Here is a 24,354-nt window from a genome sequence, read left to right as displayed (position 1 = left end):
TTAGATTTTTTTCCCCTTTGAATGTATGTGGGCATGTTAACATGTGAAGGTACCCACAAAAGTCAGAAGCATTGGATATTCTGAAGGTGGAGTTATAGGTGGTTATGATCCAACATGGTTGGAAGAACAGAATTTGGGTCTTCTGCAAGAGAAACTAATGTTCTTAACCACTAACCCATTTCTTCACCCCATTAAGGTTGTGTGTGTGTGTGTGTGTGTGTGTGTGTGTGTGTGTGTGTGTACATGCATATGTGTGTATGTGTGTATCTCTCTCCTTCTCCCTGTCCCTCTCCCTCTCCCTGTCCTTCCTCTCCCTCTCCCTCTCCCTGCCCCTCTCCCCCTCTCTCCCTCCCCTCTCTCTCTCTCTCTCTCTCTCTCTCTCTCTCTCTCTCTCTCTCTCTCTCTCTCTGTGTTTCTTGATGTTAGGGTAATTTACCATAGAAACAGAATGGAAAGTAGAATAATGCCTACAGGATGAGACAAAATGTTTATCTCCTTATTAAACCACATATTTGAGAGAACACTTATGAGGACTTATATGACTCATCCTCCAAAACCTTAAAACTTGGGCAAAGCACCTGAGTAGACATTAATCTGAAGAAGGTATGTAGATTACCAATAGATATCTAAAATACTGCTCAGCACCGTTAGCCACCAGAGAAATGAGTTTCAAATTGCAGTGAGATATTATACCACATCTGTAAGAATCATTTCTACAACAACAGAAAAAAAGGTAAGAGATCACAGACATTGGAAAATGTGGAGAAATAGCCCCTCTGTGACACTGATGTGAATGTCAATAATACACTCTTAACAAGTATACCTATTCTGGAAAACAGGACAGGAGTTCTTTAAAAGTTGAAAATATAACTACTATACGACATAGCAATGCCAATTCTGAGCATCCATCCAAATGGAAGGAAGAACCAAACCCCAAGAGACATTTGCACTCTCATGTTCTCTATAGCATTCTCACAGCCATGGTATAGAAACAGCCTGTTTCCACTGTTGGCTAAGGGATATGTGGTCCGTACATGCAACAGTTCATTGTCCAGTCATTGAAAGGACATTCTGCTCTTTTCAACAACATCCACAAAACTGAAGAACATTATGCTATGCTAAATTAGGTACCTTCAAGAAGACAGCACATGAGTGAGTTACACTTGAAAACAAAAACGTCAGTCATAGAAATAGTGAATAGACAGGTGCTAACCAGGTCAAGGAGAGGGGGAGATGTGAACCAACAGGCATGAAGAAAGATTCTGGGAAGCTTGTAGAACCCATGAGTAGTGCTGAATGTTCTGAGCACAAAAAGCAAGCACAGATATCCATATATATCTTCGGTCCTCCCTACTCCCAGGTTCTTCTGGGTAAGCAAGGATCTCTCTCATGAACTTTGGCTCATATGGTGATAGTGGGGCCTTTGGAAGTTAATACACAGTAACAACCTAACCACACAACATCTATGCATTCGTTCAACTAGAACAATCCACATGGGAGGCCATATTATTTCAAAGGACCTTCAGAAATGAGATAGAGGTATGAGCATGATGTGTGTTGCTTGGATGCCCTATTCTCAGTTAATGCAGTCCAACATTTGTTCAGGAGAGAGCTGAGGGCTGCTGAATGGGTAGGGCATACCCACCTCAGTATTGGCAACATCAATTCACAGAGACAGAAAGACTCAGTCCTTGCTTGCAGTAATCAGTCTGATCATTTAACAAACACAGATTATATAATTTTAATTGCCTATGTAAGTAGAGGTAAGTGTAAAATATGTTACTTTTTAGGGAGTGCACTGTATATTTCAATGGGTAGATTAGTGATGGAGATCCTTTTTGGAGCATGAATAAACATCATCCTGCAATCAAATTTGGAGGCACCTCCTCTTCGAAGGCTAGCCTTTATATGACTACTCGCCCACAAAACTTCAAGGTTGTTTTGTTTGAAAAAAGTTTGCTTTTTCATCCACTCTCCTTAGCTCTTACCAACCTGTGTTTAACATAGTAATCCTGAAAAACAACCCTGGGGTTCAGTGCTCCAACCTAGAACCTTACACTGGATGTCTTCCAATGCTGTCTCATGGTGTTTGAAATTTTGGCACCAGATCTAGAAAGTCCACAGTAGCTTACACAGTGTTCGTATTTGTTATCTTTGTAAAATGCTGTAACCATCGCTGTATCATGGGTAAATCTAAAGTCACTTGAGGACATTGGAAAGGATGATTGGTAAGAATAAAGAAAGTTAAAGCCTAGTCCAAATGTGCCATGATTGAATCTCTCTCTCTCTCTCTCTCTCTCTCTCTCTCTCTCTCTCTCTCTCTCTCAACAGCATTCTGTACTCACAATAAAAGCATTGCCCCAGCTCTAGATGACAAATTAAGAGCAAGTGAAGCAGGGTGAAAGAATTGGGGAGAAAATAAGAGCACAATGATAGACTAAGTAACTCCTTATTCAGAGATGCATTTCTCACACCACCTACATTTATAAATATCACTCAAACATGGACTCCCTTCTGAAATATGCCTTCCACAGGGAGCTAAGTTAAGATGTCAATTTGGGATGACCAGGTGCCTTCAAGGCTTAGGTTCAATTCACATATATAATCCTCTCAACCACAACTTACAACACTAAGGAATGGGTGCTAGAGCCTTTGTGGGTGGTCAGAACTGTGCTAAAAGGGGGATTCCATGAGATTGTCCCACACCTGAGAAACAAAGACTTAGAAAAAGAAAGAAAGAAAGAAAGAAAGAAAGAAACAAACAAACAAACAAACAAAAAACAAAGTCAGTGTTCAGAAAGATGGCCCAGTGGTTTAAAACATTTGGTACCCTCTGGAGAACCCACCATTGATTCTTAATACCCATGAGGCAGGTCACATACATTTGTAACCCCAGTTCTAGAAAATTCAACATGGTCTTCTGGACTTTGCGGAAACAGTCAGCATGTACATAGTAGACATATATTCATGTAAGCAAAATATTCATACACATAAAGAACAAAAAGCAACCTAGGGCAGTGACTTACAGAGTTTTCAAGCTTGTGTTTGAGGACACTTCAGCATTCCTCCACTAAAATTTACCAAAAACATGTAAGACAGGTGGACAGGGTCATATTTTAATCCCTCAGTACTTTTAAAATACATTGTTAAATATAGAAACAATAACAATTTCTCTTGAATATTTTGATAATTGTAGACATAAAGAAAAATTCAATTTCTAGAGAAATTTAATATATTTTCTCTATATTATTAGTTAAAGAATTTCATGATATATTTTGATCAATCACCCTCCTTTGCAGCCCTTTGTAGATCCACTGCCTTCCCTACCTACCTAAAATTTTGTCTTAAAGAAAACCATCAATTCTAAATTATTCTGCCATATTACTCTTGGATGTGTGAGCTTCTACTGAGATATGCTGCTCTACCAGAGGTCACACTCTCCATCCCAAGCAGCAATCGATTGATTGTCAGTAGCCCCTCACCGAGCTCTGGGTCTTCATCGGTTCCCCTCTCCTTGCTGGGATTTGGTCTGGCTAGAGTTTACACGGGTCTTGTGCATGTGATCACTACTGCCATGAGTTCATATGTGCATCTGCCCTGGTGCATCCTCCAGACACCGTTTCCTTACCGTTACCCACCTCCTGTCATTCTTACAATCTTTCCACCCCCCTCTTCCAAAATGATTCCTGAGCCTTGGGAGAAGGTGGTATGGCACAGACTTCCCATTTAGGGCTAAAGATTCCACAGTCTACTATTCTCTGCACTTTCACATGTTCAGGCCTATCAATTAACAACTACTGAAAACTGAAACTTATCTGCTGAGAGTCGAGAGATGCATTGGTTTACAGGTATAATGATAAGTCACTGTTAGTGTATTTAATGCTTGTCCACCCAGAACTATAGGTTCTCCCCTAGGGCTTCTGACTTACATGCTTTTGGCCTGATAATCATGCCAGATATGGTGGCCTTACATCCAATCACCAAGTGTTTGGTCATTCCCACAATGTTTGTTTCATTCTTGTACCAGTGGGGGAATCCTTTCAGGACAATCATTATTATAGCTTACAGGGCTCACACTTATGTAAGACTAAGCATTACATTTCTCTTCCAGTAGCATTCATAGCACTTTCTAGCACTGTGAATGTTAGCCAGTGGAGAAGAAGTTTCCATAGTAGTTCAAGTTTTATTTCTCTATATTCTACTACTCAAGTCTTCAGCAATATGGTTTAAGTGTCAAGTTCTAGTGGGTAACTGTCTTTTTTTTTTAATACCTTCATTTTGTTTTTTTGGTTTTTTTTTTTGGAGCTGGGGACCGAACCCAGGGCCTTGCGCTTCCTAGGCAAGCGCTCTACCACTGAGCTAAATCCCCAACCCCTGTGGGTAACTGTCTTAAATTAGTTTTCTATTGCTCTAAGAAAGTACCATGACCAAAGTATCTTACAAAAGAAACATTTAATTGGGCTTATGGTATCAGAGAGTTAGAGTACATGATGGTGGACTAAAGTCATTGTGGCAAGAATAGCTAAGAGTTCACAACTCCATTTGCATGTAGGACACGCACACGCAGGAGAAAGAGAGAGAGAGAGAGAGAGAGAGAGAGAGAGGAGGGGAGAGAAGAGAAGAGAAGAGAAGAGAAGAGAAGAGAAGAGAAGAGAAGAGAAGAGAAGAGAAGAGAAGAGAAGAGAAGAGGTCATTCTCATTCAAACCACCATGGCAACCAAGAGCACTGATAGCCTATAATGTTTGACACTATGTGACCTATGTTACCTCAGTGACTAACAACTTCAAGAGGCAACCTTTTCTTGGCAATGAGCTTTTCATTTGTTAGCCTGTGGTAACTAATAGGAATGTTGACACCTCACAATAGGGTGAGTTCTTCTTAACTCTTTTTTACACATGTGTGTGTATATATTTTAGGAAGCTTCTACAGTAAGTAGTAGGTTCTGTATGACTGTTTGGAAAGGCATTTAGTGTTACATATCCTTTTTCATTGTGAGGGTCAATGTTGATTGTCAACTTAACTACATTTGTACTCAATTAAAATCCAAAGTGTTAGGCACTCCTGTGAGGGATTTTTCTTTCTTTTTTTTATTGGAATTTTTATGTATTTACATTTCAAATGTTATCCCCTTTCCTGGTTCCCCCTCTGCCATCCCCACTCACCTTGTTTCTATGAGTATGCTCCCCCTCCCCCACAGCCACTCCCACCTCAACACCCTGGCATTTCCCTACACTGGGGAAACGAGCCTTCACAGGACCAAAGGCTTCTCCTCCATTGATGTCAGACAATGCCAATCTCTGCTACATATGTGGCTGGAGACATGTGTCCTTCCACATGTACTCTTTGGTTGATGGTTTAGTCCCTGGGAGCTCTGTGGGTTCTGGTTGGTTGAAATTGTTGTTCTTCCTCTGGAGTTGCAAACTCCTTTAGCTCCTTCAGTCCTACTTTCTAACTACTCCATTGGGGTACCCATGCTCAGTCTGATGGTTAGCTGCAAGCATCCTCCTCTATATTGATAAGGCTCTGGCAGAGCCTCTCAGGAGACACCCAGATCAGGATCTTGTCAGCAACTATTTCTTGGCATCAGCAGTAGTGACTGGGTTTGGTGGCTGCATATGGGATGATCCCCAGGTGGAGCAGTCTCTAGATGGCCTTTACTTCAGTCTCTGTTCCATTTTTTATCCCTTATTTCAGGGAAGGATTTTTCTTAACCAGATTATTTGAAGCATGAAGACCCATCCGAAATCTGGGCAACTCATCTGGTGGCAGCCCACAGAAAAGGACATGGAAAAAGGAAATCTGGCCTTTTCATCCTTGCTGGCAAGTCCACTTATCCTTTTGCTGCAGCCAGTATTAATCCAACTTCTTCAGAATTCAAGCATAGACTGAGGATCAGCAGATCTCCAAAAATCCTCTAGAACTTCAGCCCCAGGTTGGGACTGCTGAGACATCCAGCCTTGTGCACTGAACAACTGTTGGATTTTTAGCCTTTCTGTTGTGTGACAGCCATTGCTGGAATGCCTGGACCACACCCTGTCAGCCTATATATTATATATCATCTACCAGTTCTTTTCTTTTAGAGACCCCTGACTAATGTACCAATATTTTCTCCTCTGCTGGTAGGATATGCTTAAGAGGCTGAGGTAGGGGGTCCATAGGAATGGGTCAGAATGTTAATTGTTATGCAGGTAAACTGCCTGCTCTTCTCTTACATAAGGAAGAAGGAAAAGACAAGAAAGAGGAAGTGAAGAGAGAAGCAGGAGACGTAAGGTTGGGTTGCCCAAGATGTTTGCACACTGTCAGCTCTGGAGCCTGGATGATGGGGCCCCATCACTTCCCATTAAACCCAGTCTCCATATGATTCCCATAGGTAATAAATGGCTTCCTCTGAGAGAGGAATTAGTAAATAAATTTTAACATTCAAAAAGTTCTCAAAAGTTCTAAAAAATTATGAAGCTGAGCAAAACAATGCCATTAGTGCCCCTGCTAACCAGAGGCTTCATTAAGAAGTCATTGTCTACTTGTGATATCTTCTGCTGTTTTAAAATTAATAAGAACCTAGCACTCTGTCCTGGTGGTTGTATTACCAGCATACATAACACATTACCCCAAATAACATTAACTCCTGGTTTTCAGAAATGCAGAACTATTTAGCTGGATGCCTTGGTTCAGGTCTCTTCTGAGGTTGCAGTCCTTAGAAGGGCAGACTGGAGCTAAGGAGTCTTGCTCAGATTCCCTTGTAGAGTTATTGATCGTCTTTATAAACCTGTACTCAGTTTTATTTGTATGGTCTTCTTCACGGTCTCAGTAGCACTTGGGTTCTCCTTGTAATGAGCCATCTGAGTACAAGGAAGCATGTTATACATGTACTCTGTAGTCTGATGAGACCCTAACCTCAGAGAGGCATCTATCACTACTATTGTATCCTGTCCTTTAGATATTAGGCATGATGGTGGCTCATGCTCATAATTCCAGCACGTAGGAGGCTACAACAGATGCACCATTGAGAGTATAAGGCTAACCTGCCATACTATATGTTCCAGGCTATACCGGGGTGTAGTATGAGATCCTGTGTCAAAAACAAAATAGCAACAACAGAAGGAAGTCATAAGGTTTAGACTTCTTCCACAAAGTGGTTCCTAGAAGGAAAAAATACATGGCTGTCTTGGAGGCTGTCCCACCAAAGAACTGTAGGCTGGGCTATAGACTAGAAAGCCAGAATTGACTTTTTGGGTCCTCCACTTACTAGCCATCTATTGCCATCTCCCTGTATCTGTCTCCTCATTTTAGAGAGGAATAATAGACCACTGACCACAGAGGGTTGCTAGGAGAAAGAAAAAGTTGAAACCAGGCAGAGGACTAGGTAAGCCCCACAGAAGTTAGAGTTGCCGTTGAAAGGGTTTGTCTGATGTGGCACATTTCCAAGTGCTGTGACACATGGTGACTTTCCCTGCTACCCCATGTCCTGGAAAATCCATGCTAAACATGTTACCTGTATGATGCAGCCCCAAAGGAAGAAGTAAATGGTTCCATATCAGTAATGATAGGATTATAAATGTCTGCCTGGGCAGAGTAGACCTTGTTCCTTCATGGTACAGTCCTGCTTAGAAAGGGGATGCAGTTTTGTTCTATTTTCAGGTCCCCACCCTATTCCTGAGGACAAAATAGGGTACAAAGAACCTCGTAACTTTGCCCTTTAGAAGGACTATATTTGAGAACTGTCCATTTTAGTCCAAGGTTACAGAATTCCAATAGGACTAAAGTCAAAGTAAACATGCCACCTCAAGTCATTATTGATTTTAGGGAACAGGTCTGCCTCCACACTAGAGCCAAAAGCCCATGTAACTGCCGGTAAAGAAAACCCATGACTCAGGGAAGAGCACCCTCCTAATAAGGTGAGAGCAGTCGCTACACCCAGGGCTTGCATGATGTCCACGGTCTTTTGCACCCTATAGACTATGTAATGTCACAGGTAAGGAGACTGCAGTTTAAAGTTACATGATGTGTGACTAAGAAAAGCTCTGACCCCTGGTGATAGACGTCTGACTTCATGTCTCATGATCTACTACAATGTTAATGGCTAAGGGGAAAAAAACCAGAATTTCCAAATTATCAGGCAGTGTTTGCATATGTACACAAGTGATATTTCTTTTCAAATTCTTGTCCACATTCTTAACAATAGTAAAGCAATACTTCATGAGTAAACTATCATTCCTTTATACACCCCCCCCCCAGTAGATCCAAAGCCTCACAAACAAAAGGGGAACGGTAAAAGATAGTTAATCTCAGATTTTGGGACCAGTGTCCTCCTAGAAACGTTTTGTCTTTCTTGAGAATATAACGTTTACTTCTTTTTTTTTAAATCTTTATTAACAAGTATTTCTTATTTACATTTCGATTGTTATTCCCCTTCCCGGTTTTGGGGCCAACATCCCCCTAACCCCTTCCCTTCCCCTTCTATATGGGCTTCCCCTCCCATCATCCCCCCATTACCACCCTCCCACAATCACGTTCATTTGGGGGTTCAGTTTTGTCAGGACCAAGGGCTTCCCCTTCCACTAATGCTCTTTCTAGGATATTCATTGCTACCTATGAGGTTGGAGCCCAGGGTCAGTCCATGTATAGTCTTTGGGTAGTGGCTTAGTCCCTGGAAGCTCTAGTTGCTTGGCATTGTTGTACATATGGGGTCTCGAGCCCCTTCAAGCTCTTCCAGTCCTTTCTCTGATTCCTTCAACGGGTTCTGGTTCTCAGTTCAGTGGATTGCTGCTGGCATTCGCCTCTGTATTTGCTGTATTTTGGCTGTGTCTCTCAGGAGAGATGTACATCCGGTTCCTGTCGGCCTGCACTTCTTTGCTTCATCCATCTAATAACGTTTACTTCTGCTTGTCTAGAACCCCTGTAGGGTCAGATTACCAAGGACCAGTACTTATGTGCTGAAGATATTGGGAAACCAAAAGCCAATGGAAAGATACCGCAAATAACTGATGTGAAGAATGGTCTGAGGAATACTTGGCACACGGAGGTTAAGGGAAGGAATGGGGGTTGCTTTTCTTCTTGTCCTGAGCCTCCCTTGAACAGAGATGGGATAAAGCCACCAAATCCAAAGCTCTTTGGAGAGTAGACTATGATGAGGCCACAGGATGGTTCTGCGTGCAGTGTTCCACCTGGGAGCATGGCAATGATGGTGTGCAGATCACTGCCAGAAGAACTTCTTTCAAATAGCGGATAAAGAAGAAAACCATCACATGTAAGACTCCAGGGGGAAAACTTTACCATGACAGTGAAAGTTCTGTTCAAAGAATTATTTGTGGGGCTGGAGAGATGGCTCAGTGGTTAAGAGCACTGATTACTTTTCCAGAGGTCCTGAGTTCAAATCCCACAACCACATGGTGGCTCACAACCATCTGTAATGAGATCTGATGCCCTCTTCTGGTGTGTCTGAAGACAGCTACAGTGTACTTATATATAATAAATAAGTCTTTAAAAAACATAATAATTGTGGAAGATGGGAAACAAGGCACAAATGGAAGGAAATATAACATGTTCATGCATTGAAGAATCAATATTGTAAGAAACATCATACTGCCCAAACTCCTTTGGATATTAAATAATTCCTGCTGAAACCTTATAACATTTTGAACATAGCCAGGAAAAGAGTCCTAAACAGATAGCAATGACAAAACTGGAGATATCCTATTTGCAAGACTACAACAAAACAACAACAGCAGAACACTGGAACAGAAACACTGTAGGGAGCAGTAGAACAGTAGAGGCAGCCAGAAACAGAACGACCTCACCACAGTAACTTGACCTTCAGCAAAGTACCCAGTATGCAATCAAGAAAGAACAGTCTCCTCCACAGCTAGTATTTTAAAAATTGGAGACCCACATGCAGAAGAACAAAACTGGACTCTAATCTGACTTCACACATAAAAATCAACTCGAGATGAAATAAAAGCTTAGTTATGGCTTAAAACTGAAAAACTGCTGGAAGAACTGAAAAGACACTTGTTAACAATGGCTTTGGGTTTGCATATATATAATACATATATATGCAATACATATATGTATATATCTTATATATTGGTTATATATTATCTATTTGGTAAGATATATATATATATATATGAACATATCTTCAGAAACATAGATAACAGAAGACAAACAAGAGATAGGACTGCACTGAATTAAAAAGTTTCTGTATAACAAAGGAAATAGAATAAAGAAAATCTGAAGAATGGGAGAGAATACTTTATATTAGTAATATGAACAACTTAGTAGGAAAAAATAAAAAATTCTGCTGGACATGGAGGAACATGCCATCATACTAGTGCTCAGGAGACATAGAATTGAAATTTGAGGCTAACCTAGGCTACATATTGCCAGGCAGCATGAGCTACATGATGAGACTTTGTTTAACCAACTAAGTCTGACAACAGGAACCCAAGTAGAAAAGAAGAAAGTTTCTGAAATACGTATTTCTCTAAAGAAGACGTATCCATGGGTGCACATGTAAGTCCAACTATGTGGGAAAGTACTCAGTAACGACCTTCATCAAGAAAACATGACTAATCTCTGTGAGCTTCTGCACAGCCAGGGGAGGTCCACAGAGAAATCCTGAATTGAAGAAGGAAAAAGAAAGAAAGAGAATATCACAAAGCTACAAGGAGTTATTCTCTCATACATGTAAGAATGGCTCTCTCAAAAGGAGAATGACAGCCTTGGTGAGTGTGTTGAGAAAAGGGATTGTTATATAACGCTGGGAAGGTAAGATAAACATATAGACTGTTACAGAAGACAGCTTGGAGGGTGCTTAACAATTCAGACTGTTCTGTGGCCCAGCACTATCCCTTCAGGGTATATATCCAAAGGAAACAAGATCATTATGTCAAGGAGACATTTGTTTTCCTATATTCATGTTACCATTGTTTGCAGTATTAAAGACATAGTGATAACACAGATGCCCACAAACAGATGAATAGCAAAGGCACAGTAGCACATATACACAATGGAAGACTTAGTTGACTAAACTAGGGATAGAAAGATTAGCATTGTATGATCTCACTCTAGGCTAGTCCTTAACTGGGGCCCTAGCTATTCCAGTACTAACATGCTTGCCAATTGCGGACTCTCTCTGCCCTGTAGTTACCTATTCTGGGCACAAAATCCAGGCGCTCCCACCCACAGGGTCTGTTCACCTCATACTTAAGTTACCCGAGTAAGTGGCTTGATTCCAATGCTGACAAAGGGAGTTTGTGTAAGCTGTAGCTCCACAAAGGCCAACAAGTTTGCTCGTGTTGTTGTGGAACCTGCTGTTATGATCTCCAAAACTTTGACTACCAAAAGCAAATGTGGTCCTAAAATCAACTGACCAACCTCTAGTCTCTGCTCCTCATACTAATTGACAGAGACTAGACCGAAGATGAGAATAAACATTAGTTGTACATTAAAGTAGCTAAAGCACTGCTGCCAGAAGCATTAATATTAATATTAGTTAACATTAATATTAGCATTAATATTTATCTTGTGTATACATGTAAATATTAATTCCTTCTGAGCTAATTATTTCTTCTTATTCAAATGCCCATAAATTGCCACAAAGTAGCACACGCTAAGCCCAGGTAGACTGCCTAGCTAGCCACCTCGCTCTGCCATCTTTTTCTAACTGGGGCTTACGGTCAGGTGACTAGGCCCGCACAGCACATGCAGAATCTGCAAATCCAAATTCTAGTCCTTATGTATGAGTGCAAGCACTTCCCCTACCAAGTAATCTCCTCAGCCTCAAGTTGGTGTTTGTAAAGCCTTATAACAAGGATCTATATCCAAGGGAAATAGCATTGTGCTGATAGCTCAGGAGACATAATTCCAAAATCAAACAGGACAATTTCCTGCTGTGCTAGCTACCACAGTCTCTGTACTTCAGATCCATTGCTGTAAGTAACCCCCAGAGCGCATCTCGGCTTTTAGAAATGTTCACTGAGGACTAAATGTTTGAGAGTCATGCTTCCAGGAAACCCAGTTGTAGCAGCCTAGAAATGATACTTTTATGGGGGCAGAGTGGCTGTTTCATCGCTACTGGCATAGGTATGGCTGTCACTCAAGTGAACAGAACTGAGGCAGCTTTATAAAATTCTAGGTTATGAAGGAAACCTCACCCTCATAGCGATCCCGTTTTCTGAGTACAGGGTCAAGCCCACTCATAAGCCCAGCTGCATCCCCAAACAGTACTTGTGAAAACTAACAAGATTGTTTACGACTCAAAGCTAAAGATGAAAGGACACATTTCAGACAGTTCTAGAATAGAAGTGCTATACATGGAACTAACTTAAGCTAAGCACAGACAAGTAATTTAATCAAAGAGGAGACAAATTTAATTTAATTAAAGACATATGAATAAGTCAAATATATTGTTTATAGGTGTTTTTATCTTTTACCACACTGGTCATAACTCTAATGAAATCTCAAAGGTTGACAATGCTGAAAGCATCTTTAAGAGGATAAATCGACATCCTTTTTTTTTTTTTTCCAGAGATTTTGGTAAGCTGTCTAACATACACTGTAATGACTGAATATTGAGAAAAGTGTTGGGAGAGGACTCTGAGATCATGGTAATTGCCAGTAGGTGACTTTATTATTTTTTTTAACAACATTCCAAATTACTTTAAAAGGTTGATTTATTAAGAAGTAAACAAACTAGCTCCTAGCAACGGGGGATATGGAACCTAAAACAGCCATTTCCACTGACCAGAAAAGACATCCAGTGGAGGTATTGGGACACCAACCCAGCCACAGAACCTGTGACCCATAATTTATCCTGCCTACAAGAGGTGCAGGGACAAAGATGGAGCAGAAATTGAGGGAAATGCTAACCACTGAGTGGCCCAGCGTGAGACCTATGCCGTGAGAGGGAGCCCACCCCTGACATTGTTAATGATATTCTGCTATACTTGCAGAGAAGAGCCTAGCATAACTGTCATCTGAACAGCTCTATCCAGTAACTGATGGAAATAGATGTAGAAACCCTCAGCCAAACATTGAGCAGAGCTTGGGGAATCCTGTGGAAGATGGGAAGAAAGGATTGTAGAAGCCAGAGAGGTCAAGGACCCCACAAGAAAACCTACAGAACCAATTATTTTGGGTTCATAGGGGCCCAAGTCCTCTGCACATATCTAATAGTTGTACATTTCAGTCTTCATATGGGACTCCTAACAGCAGGAGCAGGGGCTGTCTCTGACTCTACTGCCTGCCTTTGACCTCTTTCCCCTAACTGGGTTGCCTTGCCTAGCTACAATAGGAGAAAATGTATTTTGTCCTACTGCAACTTGATATGCCAAGGGTGGCTGATATCCATGGGAGGCCTCCCCTTTTTAGAGGAGAAAGGGATGAGGGAGGTGAGAAGTAGGGAGCTGGGAGGAGAGGAGGGAGGGGATGCTGTGATCAGGATGTAAAGTAGGTAAATAAAAAATAAATAATTTGTATAATAGAGCAAGAAAAAGAGAAGCAAACAAATTGACAAAAGAGGAGGTGAAAGTGGGAGGACTTGGGAAGAAAGGATTCACTCAGTAGGAGGAAAGGGGAATGAGAGACTAAGTGGAGAGGAATTGTTAAAGAATAAGTAAATAAAATAACAAGCAAAATGTTTCCTATTTTCCAGACAGTAGTGGGTAAAGCAAAGGACCAAGTACAGTAGATCATAGACACATAGACATTGCTACACTGTTCAAGATTTCACAGAGGAAAAGAATTTGTCTGAGGACTCACTGATAGTTAATGCATGGACTTGGGTTATAGTTCTATTTTCCCTGACCCATGCCATTTATGTATACTGCATTGTTTCTATGGAAGGTTGCATGGAATACAGACATTAAGAAGTAAATGAGTTCAAGTATGTAATTTGATGAGCTCAGTGTGGGATGCTGATCTAGTGGAATTTAGTTCAGGCAATGTTTGAAGCATCTGGCCAGGGGACATGCTGTTCTTCTTGCTTGCTCAACTGATTCAAACCACAAGAAAGTTCAAGGAAGGACAACATGAACATTTTCATACTCTGGCCTCCATTTAACATTGGTATATATTTTGTTGGTGACAGGGTATGTTCTACAGAAGGTTTGAAACATAAATCTCAAAGAAATCATTGGTTGTACACAGATGTGTTAAGTAAACTGAGATACTATTTTTCCCTTTGCTCTATTCAGTTCTTAGAAATTTAAAGTTCATACAACGGGCTGATCAAAAAGGTGAGTTCATGATTCATATGTCTTAGAACAAATAAATATCATAAGCAAGGTGTGCATGTGTGTACTAGATAGTTTAGAGATGTCAAGGGTTCAGTAACTAAAGAGCTAGCTGTATGGTTTCCAAAGTCAACATAGTCTTGATCCAAGATCAAGGCTGTTTACCGACAAGAGTAGACCTTGAACTGAGCTTAAAAAGGTCTTGGGGGTAAGGGGACAGGGGGCATTACCCCCAGACTAAACTTGCATGTAGGTTTGATCTTTTGGTACTTAAGCTTATATTAAAATGATTTTATATTCTTAGGCTTATAAGCTCTAGTCAGATGAAATGACAAACCAAATAACCCATTAATGCTATAGATACATCTTAAGAATAAAAAACCAGACCTCTATGAACTGGTAGGCAAATGCCATTTACTACCACTTCTGTAAAAGGCAAATTGCTTTCTACAGAATTGCTCCTGTGTTGCAATTCCTGCTGGAGACATCAATTGATTTGGTTAGGGACTCAGTTTATTATTTCTTATTTAGCAAAGGTAGCTATCAAGAAGGCACGTGCAGTTCCTTTCTAAGGCCTTTTTTTCCAGAGATAAGAGTGCATGTGAAAGCCACAGAAATTTCCAAGTTCAATATCTGTGTCATTCTATTATGAGTCTGAACCATGCTCAAAGGACAGCAAGATGGCAGCACATATATCGAATTGGCCAAAGATGCTCATGAAAATTAAGTCAGCTGCCAATGCTAGAGAATTCTGGGAAAGGCTCCATAATGAATGGGAATCAGGATCTATCTCAGACAAGAATTAGAAGGAAGGGAACTGGAGCCATATCTGTCCAACATGTAGCCTTTTCTCTCCTTCTCTCTCCCTATAACCCTACTAACATTGTATTCTCAGAGCTGGGTGTGGTTCACAAATATGTAACTATCTTGTATCAGTTATTATGTCCCCATGTTTGGAAAATACTATTAGCTGTTGTTTATCTTGTAAGTGAAGACAGAATTCTGAATAACTTTTTTCCAGAGACACACAAGAGTAAGTAACAGAAATAGGACTCATAGATCTTTCTCAGGCTGGGGAAACTTTACCAGGCTACTCAGAACTGAGATCCATCTCATTTGCACTGGGAGTGAGGAGGACCCCTGGCTACTTATCCTCTAAATAGCTGATAGATATGTATTAGTGACTCTAAATATTGATCTCTACTTTCATATCTCTAAAGAAGTAAGTAGGAATTGCTTTTGACATAGCATTTTTTTTCTTATGATTGGTTCTTTATAAGAATTAATTTTCTTAGGCCAGTTTGGATATTAGTTACTTTTCTGCTGCTGGTAAAATATCATGACCAAAGGCCATTAAAGGAAGAAAAAAGTATTTTGGATGATAGCTCCAGAGGCATGATGGCCATGGAGGGATGACAGAAGGTGGCTGGAGTAGGAGGCAAAGAGATCACATCTTAACCACACGTAGGAAGATGTGGGGAACAGCTATAAACACATGAACCCCACCCCAGTACTGACATTTATGCAAATAATTCTGTGCTTCCCAAACGTTCCATAACCTCCCAAACCGTGCCACAGAGGAACCAAGTGTTCAAGTACATGATCCAATCAGAAAGGAAGCACATATTACCTAAACAAAACACAATGATTCTGTATTTTCCAACAGAAATGGGAGGAATCTGAAATAAATTACAATAAAAAAATTTCTCAATGGAGAAATATCCACTATTAACAAGTGAGAGGTGAGGCAGAGAGAATGGCAAATATACAAGTTTCAGAGTTGAATTATTTAAAAACAAAGCCAATTAGGTGTCAGTTAACACAGAAGAAGATCAGATTTTTTTTAAAACATAAGGCAGAGTTTATCTGGGCTTACAGTGACAGGGCTAAGAGAGTTCATCGTGAGAGGGAGTCATAGCAGCAAAGAACAGGTGAGATGATCAGATCTTAAATACACATTATGAAATACTTGAAGACCAGAGGTCATAATGATTTCAAATTTATAAAAGATATATTGGGAGGTCAGAAAATAAAATTTTATTTCAGGGATCTTGACAAGATCTAAAAATTCACCTGCAATACACTTTTTAAGATTCAGGAAGAAAGCTTCTGTAAGATGAAGGACACTGTCCATAGGACAAAATGGCAACCAACAGATTGGCAAAAGATCTTTGCCAACCAATAGAGGGCTAATATACAATATATACAAAGAACTCAAGAAGTTAGACTCCAGAGAACCAAATATCCCTATTAAAAATGGGGTACAGAACTAAACAAAGAATTCTCCACTGAGGAATATCGAATGGCTGAGAAGCACCTAAAGAAATGTTCCACATCCTTAGTCATCAGGGCAATGCAAATCAAAACAACTCTGAGATTCCACCTCACACCAGTTAGAATGGCTAAGATCAAAAACTCAGGTGACAACAGATGCTGGTGAAGATGTGGAGAAAGAGGAACATCCTCCATTGTTGAGACTGCAAGCTGGTACAACCACTCTGAAAATCAGTCTGGTGGTTCCTCAAAAAAATTGGACATAGTGCTACTTGAGGACTCAGCTATACCAGTCTTGAGTATATATCCAAAATATGCTCCAACATATACCGTGGACACATGCTCCACTATGTTCATAGCAGACTTATTTAAAATAACCAGAAGCTGGAAAGAACCCAGATGCCCCTCAACAGAGGAATGGATACAGAAAATGTGGTACATTTACTCAATGGAATATTACTCAGCTATCAAAAAGAATGACTTCTTGAAATTCATAGGCAAATCGATGGAACTGGAAAATATCATCCTGAGTGAGGTAACCCAATCACAACACACACACACACACACACACACACACACACACACACACAGAGAGAGAGAGAGAGAGAGAGAGTATGCACTCACTGATAAGTGGGTATTAGCCCAAAAGCTCAGAATACCCAAGATACAATTCACAAATCATATGAAGCTCAAGAAGAAGGAAGACCAAAATGTAGATGCCTCAGTCCTTCTTAGAGGGGGGAACACAATGCTCATGGGAGGAAATACAGGGACAAAGAGTAGAGCAGAGACTGAAGGAAAGGCCATCTAGAGACTGCCCCACTGGGGATCCATCCCATATGCAGCCACCAAATGTAGTCAGTATTATTGATGCCAAGAAGTGCTTGCTGACAGGAGTCAGATATGGATGTCTTCTGAGAGGCTCTGCCAGAGCCTTACTGATACAGATTAAGATGCTTGCAGCTAACTATCAGGTTGAGCACGGGGAACCAATGGAGGGGTTAGAGAAAGGACTTAAGGAGCTGAAAGGGTTTGCAACCCCATAGGAAGAGCAACAATATCAACCAACCAGATTCCTCCTGAGCTCTCAGGGAGTAAACAACCAATCAAAGAGTACATGTGGGGGGAACCCAGGTATCCAGTCCCATATGTAACAAAGGATGGCATCGTCTGGCATCAATAGGAAGAGAAGCCCTTGGTCCTGTGAAGGCTCGTTTCTGTGTAGGGGAATGTCAGGGTGTTGAGGTGGAAGTGGCTGGGTGGGAGGGGGAGCACCCTCATAGAAGAAAGGGGATGGGTGATGGGAGGAGGGGCCAACTATCCAATAGTGTGTGTGTGTGGGGGGGGGGCTTTGCACTCAAATGTGTTCTCTTTCGATGCCACTCTGCTTGTTCCTCACCTTCCACTCCTGCATCTGGATGGACATTGACTGGCATCAGTGTTACCTAGGCAAGCTTGCCTGGGTGAGAGGCCTTTGATTTAAGACCTAATCAGGATGTTGCCATGCCCATCTGCACTTTTAGCTAAATAGATTCCCAGGATTCAGATGTGGCTCTCGCACTGTTCGGCTCCTCAGCATGTTTTATGATGTGCTATTCTCTTCTCAGAAACACCTCTTTCCTGTGTTATTGACTTTAATATAGGAAGATTTTTTTAAAGTTTATTTATTTATTTATTCATTCACTTTACACCCCAGTGCCAACCTCTCCTCTCCTTCTAGCACCTTCTCACGAAAGATTCTTTCCCCATTCTGTATCACCCTACCTCCAATAACAACGCATCAAGTCACAAGTCACTGCAGGAATAGGTACATCCTTTCTCACTGAGACCAGAGGAGGCAGCCCAGACAGGGGACTGGGATCCACAGGTAAGCACCAGATTCAGAGGCAGCCCCCACTCCAGCTGTTGGGGGAACTGCATGAAGACCAAACTGAATATCTGCTACATATGTGGGGGCGACATGGGATGGGGGTAGCTAGGTCCAGCCTGTGCTTGCTCTTTGGTTGGTGGTTCAGTCTCTTGAAGTCCCCCAAGATCCAGGCTGGTTGAGCCTGTTGGTCTTCCTCTACAGTCACTATGTCCTCCAAGCACCTCAATCCTTCCCCAACTCTTCCACAAGACTCACGGAGCTCCATCTAATGTTAGGGTGTGGGTTTCTGCATATCTTTTTATTGGCTGCTGGGTAGAGACTCTCAGAGGACAGTTCTGCTAAGTTCCTGTCTGCAAGCGTAAGAGAACATTATTAATAGTGTCAGGGAGTGGTGCTTGCCCATGGGATGGGTCTCAGTTTGGGCCAGTCATTGCTTGACCATTCCTTCCATCTCTGCACTATCTTTGTCCCTGTCCATCTTGTAGGTGGGACACATTTTGGGTGGAAGGTTTTGTGGGTGGGTTGCTGTCCTTATCCCTCCTGTTGCCTGGCTGTGGATGTGGCCACTTGACGATTCATATTCCCCACTGCAAGGAGTCTCAGCTTGAAATGCCCCCCATAAACACCCTGGGGCTTCCCCCAATCCCAGGTCTCTGGCAAGTCCTAGACATTGGCCCCCTACCCCCAATAATGATATTTATAAAAGATTTTACTATAAATGTTCTGAAAATTGATGGTAACAGCAAGTGAAACCCAAGTCGTTCCACTTGATAGCTGAAGCAATTCACATGTTTATACAAAGCACCTTCAGAGGAAAATTGCACCCGGAAGCAAGATAAAAAAAAAAAAACAAACAAAAAACCAGGAAGCCATTAGTGATATAGGAACATCCTGAACTTCACTCAGGATGATATTTTCCAGTTCAATCCACTTGCCTATGAATTTCATGAAGTTCATGAAATTTTTGACAAATTTTAACATTAGGTCCTTTAGTTTTAAGACATCAAACTAAGACATAGAGAATTATGAATAATCAGTAAAGAAAAGATATATTGTTCAGAGTTAGAATGAGAAAGTATTAGGGATCATTGAATTGCTTAACGCCTATGAGGAACAATTATATAAAAGGAATTACATAACAGGAATAACTAACATCACGTAGACAACAAAGGACAATTTTGTAGTTTTACAGAGAGGGCGAGAGAATGAGTGAGAATGACCATAAGAACCAAAAGGGGAAATACAAATGAAACAAAGTGAGACTTAAAATAACAAGAAGCGAATTAGGAGAACTAAGAAAGAAGAACGTAGATGGGCTAATCAGCAGGGTGGTAGCGCGAGAGGCTAGCAGTGTTAAACAACCCTTAGCTCTCAGAAGCCCCAACATTCTGCAAGGTAGGATGGACAGTGAGGTGAGGCACCAAAGAGGACAGCCCTGGCTGTGCTGGAACTCACCCTGTAGACCAGGCTGGCCCAGACCTCAGAGATTATGCTGCCTCTGCCTCCCAAAGCCGCGATTAAAGGTGTTAACTGCCTGAAAACAGTTAACCTTTCAAAGCATTTTACTAGAATTTTTGTTACATTTGTGTATGTTGAGACAGAGTGTGATATGCATGTGTCACTTCTCTCCTGACACCATGTGTCCCAGAGATCAAACTCTCTTTGTTTTTTGTTTTTCTTATTGGATATATTTCTTTATTTACATTTCAAATGTTATTCCCTTTCCCGGTTTCCTGTCCATAAGCCCCCTAGCTCCTCCCCCTCCCCCATAAGGGTGTTTCCCCCCAACCCACCTCCCCTAACCACTCCTCCTCGACATTTCCCTGTACTGGGGGTCCTACCTTGGCAGGACCGAGGGCTTCCCCTTCCACTGCTGCAGTTGGTAGCAGTTTGGGTAGTGGTTTAGTCCTTGGAAGCTCTGGCTGATTGGCATTGTTGTTCTTACGGGGTTGCAAGCCCCTTCAATTCTTTCAATCCTTTCTCTAATTCTCCCAAAGGGAGTCCCGTTCTCAGTTCAGTGGTTTGCTGTTAGCATTCGCCTCTGTACTTGACATGCTCTGATTGTGTCTCTCAAGAGAGATCTATGTCCGATTCCTATCAGTATGCACTTCTTAGTTTCATTCATCTTATCTAGTTTTGGTGGCCACATGTGGGGCAGGCTCTGAATGGCCATTCCTTCAGTCTCTGTTCTAAACTTTGCCTCCATATCCCCTCCTATGGATATTTTTGTTCCCCTTTTTAAAGAAGGAGTGAAGCATCCTCATTTTGGTCCTCCTTCTTGAGTTTCATGTGTTCTGTGCATCTAGGGTAATTTAAGCATTTGGGCTAACAGCCACTTATCAATGAGTACATACCATGTGTGTTTTTCTGTAATTGGGTTACCTCACTCAGGATGATGTTTTCTAGTTCAATCCATTTGCCTATGAATTTCATGAAGTTCATGAATTTTATGAAGTTTTTGCTCTCTGAGTAGTACTCCATTGTGTAGATGTACCACATTTTCTGAATTCAAACTTACTTTGTCGGGCTTGGTGGCAGGAGATTTTAACCACTGAACGCTCTCACTAGTCTGAGCTTTATACTATGCAGTTTAAAGAAACACATCTTGGCGTGCTGCAGATATGTCTCAGCCATTAAGAGCTCTTGGGTTTCAGTTCAGCCTCCACTGAAAATGGCTCAGAACTGCCTATAACTCTAGCTCCATTGATCCACCACCTCCTGCTTCTGTGGGCACTACACACACACACACACACACACACACACATACACACACACACACACACATATATACACACACATGCACACACACTCACACACACAGACACACACAGATACACACACAGACACACACACAGACACACACACGCATACACGCATGTACGCGCACACACACGCACACTCACACACACAGACACACACACATATATACACACACATGCACACACACTCACACTCACACACACACAGACACACACACACAGACACACACACGCACGCATGCACGTGCACAAACACACACCACTCACACACACACACAAACACTCACATACACACTGAAATATTTTTAAAAACTTTATGCATAGCCAAAATGTCACTTTACAAAAATTATTTGTGATTTTCAATATACCTTGTCCAAATACAAATTGCAGAAAAGTTTAAGCCAGAAAATAAACAGCTCAAAATATTTCAAGAAAATCCCTGATACTGACCATTTCATCACCAAGTGGTATAGATGTGTGAGCTGTGTTTCTCCAGAAAAGGTTTTTCTTTTTCACAAAAGTGTACATATACACGGTAGACAAGATATTTTCATATTTGGAATATTCCATATTCTAAACATTCTAAAGTCCAAAAAGTGAAAGGAAAAAGATGTTTGTAAAGGTTTTTCTGGCATAAGGACATCTTGGCGGTCTGGAGCCAAGGAATTCCATAGTCACATCATACAACAAACCTCACACAACAGATTTATTGGGGAGAAAAAAGGCTGGTGCTGCATCTGAATGGAAAGAGACATCAGAGCGTAGGAGGAGATGCTTTCAAAAGATCTTCAGGGACGTGATTTTCGTGGGAAAGGGTTCATGATAGGAGACAGCTGTTGGTCATTAGCACTGAATCAAAGGGTGGGATTTCTAAGTATTTAAATTTAGGGTCAAAACAGGGTGCTTTTCCTTTGTCCAATGTCTCAGGCTTGGGAGCAGGATTTTTTTTTTTTCCTAGTTCTTTTACCCTACAACTTTTGGTTCAAAGCATTTCAGTGATATTCAATCTGTACTTGAAAACTGAGGAATGGAAGAAATAGACTGGGGTTCATGCTGGAACTGCATGGCTGCTGGCCTCCTTGCATTGAGGTTGCTGCTGCAGGGATTTTCTAGCCATGGTGAAGGGTAATGAGTGAGCAGATAGCAACAAGCATTGAGAGTCCTCATGTATAAGGTGCTGCCCAGGGGTTTTCTGTTCCCTATGAAGATGTTGGATTCAGGGAGGTTTAGGAACTTGGGTGTAGTCTAACAGGAGTCTCGATCTATCATCTTTTCCATAAAGTTATACCTTGTGCACTGAGGCTTACTGACAACTGGAATGGAGGGGAATCATTAATTAATATATATAGGAAACATAATATATATTTAGTAGGCTTACAAAATAGATTTTATGATATTTTATATGTATATATGTGTGTAATTTACTCTTCTCCATTCATGTATATGATACATATGCAGATATATGCTTATATAATAGCTAAATGTAGATTCCACATATTCGGAAGAACATGAGATATTTTCTTTTCCCCATAACCCACTCTTGTTCCACCTATCCCTCTCCATATCCCTTTGACTACTTTCCCTCGGTCTTCCTTCCATTTTCATATCCTATGCGTATATATTTTTACAGTTTGTATCCTGTGTATGAGAGAGAACACATGACATTTGTCTTTCTGGATGCGTTGAATATTATTTTCTTGCAGATGATGTCATCTCATCCCTCTGTATGGCGTGAAACTTCCAGAGAAGGCTGCTAGATTTTAATTTGAAGACAGTAGTAGCAAAGATGAGTGGAGTGTGGAGGCACACAGCTGCAATCCCAGGGCTACACGGCAGGATTTTTACAAGAAGGAAGCAGGCAAACAAGCAGAAAAACCCAGCCGACGTACACATACTACAGGCTGTATGTATGCATACATATATACGGTGCAGTAAGAGGTAGGGAATAATAGTCGCTCATCACCCCATTAGACTTGGTCAGTGAATTAAAATAATAATAACAATGATGACTCTATCTTTCACTGTACAATTTTATCTTCCTCTTCCCTCTGCCATTATCTAGTGATAAGAATATAATATCTTTGATAATACTTGGGCAAATCACACACGAAGTTTATTTCCCCACAAGCCTATCATCTCATGATTTTAACACTGGTAATCATTTGCTGAATCAGTTTCACTAGAGGCTTCAAAATGATGATTTTTATCACGTCCTTTGTTATTTATAGTTGGCATTGTGCTGTAAAATACAGACTGGGGGAGAATAGGCCTACATGTTACAAACCCAAGTCCAGGTGGAGAGGAAACATGGTGAACACTTCCCTCCACATATCCTTTGTCAATACAGAGTTGGTTTAAAGGCTACTTCAAAGGTGAGAGGTCTTACTGGCTTGAAAGTCAGGGAGGGCTTACTCATTCTCATGTTTGGTTATATCTCCATGTTCTCAACGGATGCCAAAGTAAGTGGTAAGGAAGGTATCCACCCAATCTTGTGCCCTTAAGATATGACTCTGTTGGTCTTCTGGTGACTAGATAATCTGAGCTTACATTGTGTTTTCCTGTCTCAAGACTGTCGTTTATTCAAAGTTCTATACCCAGTTTGGGTGAAGAATGCTGAGATCAAATTTGCTTTGAAACAGTAAACATACAAACCCACCAAACTAAGATAAATCGTATTCGTAAGGTAAGTTTATTTTCTTTGTTTTTTTTTTAATCAGGAATTTCTTCACATGAATCTATCCTTAATTCCTTGTATTCTAGAAGACACTCTAAAATCACTGAACACTGTGCTTTAAGGATATCATATCCTTTCATAGGCATGTTTTTATGGTTTGGAAAGCATTAGGGTTCAGAAAAAAACTGTAGTGGTCCTGAAAAAATTTTCATTGACAGTATTTGTGAATGTTATTCCACGAGATATCCCACACATGTAACTAACTAGATGGATGTGTGTGTGTTGCTAGGGATTGGACCCAGGACTTTGTATGTGCTAGACCCAGAACAGTAAGTTACACATCCTCTTAAAATGTTTCCAGTAAGACTTGTCAAATTTTCTTACCAGAAAACTAACAAGGAAGAGAACAACACAAACTACATTTTCCGTAATTCGCTTATTACTTCTCAATGCCTTGCATCATTCGTCTAGTTTAAATCCATCGGAGCATCTTCAGGCACACGTTGCGTATCCACTTTGGTGAAATGGAAGCAGAACTGAAG

Source organism: Rattus norvegicus, chromosome 5 (genome assembly GCF_021556685.1).
Source record: "Rattus norvegicus strain SHRSP/BbbUtx chromosome 5, alternate assembly SHRSP_T2T, whole genome shotgun sequence".
NCBI classification, from domain to species: domain Eukaryota; kingdom Metazoa; phylum Chordata; class Mammalia; order Rodentia; family Muridae; genus Rattus; species Rattus norvegicus.
Note: the sequence above shows the minus strand (reverse complement) of the source record.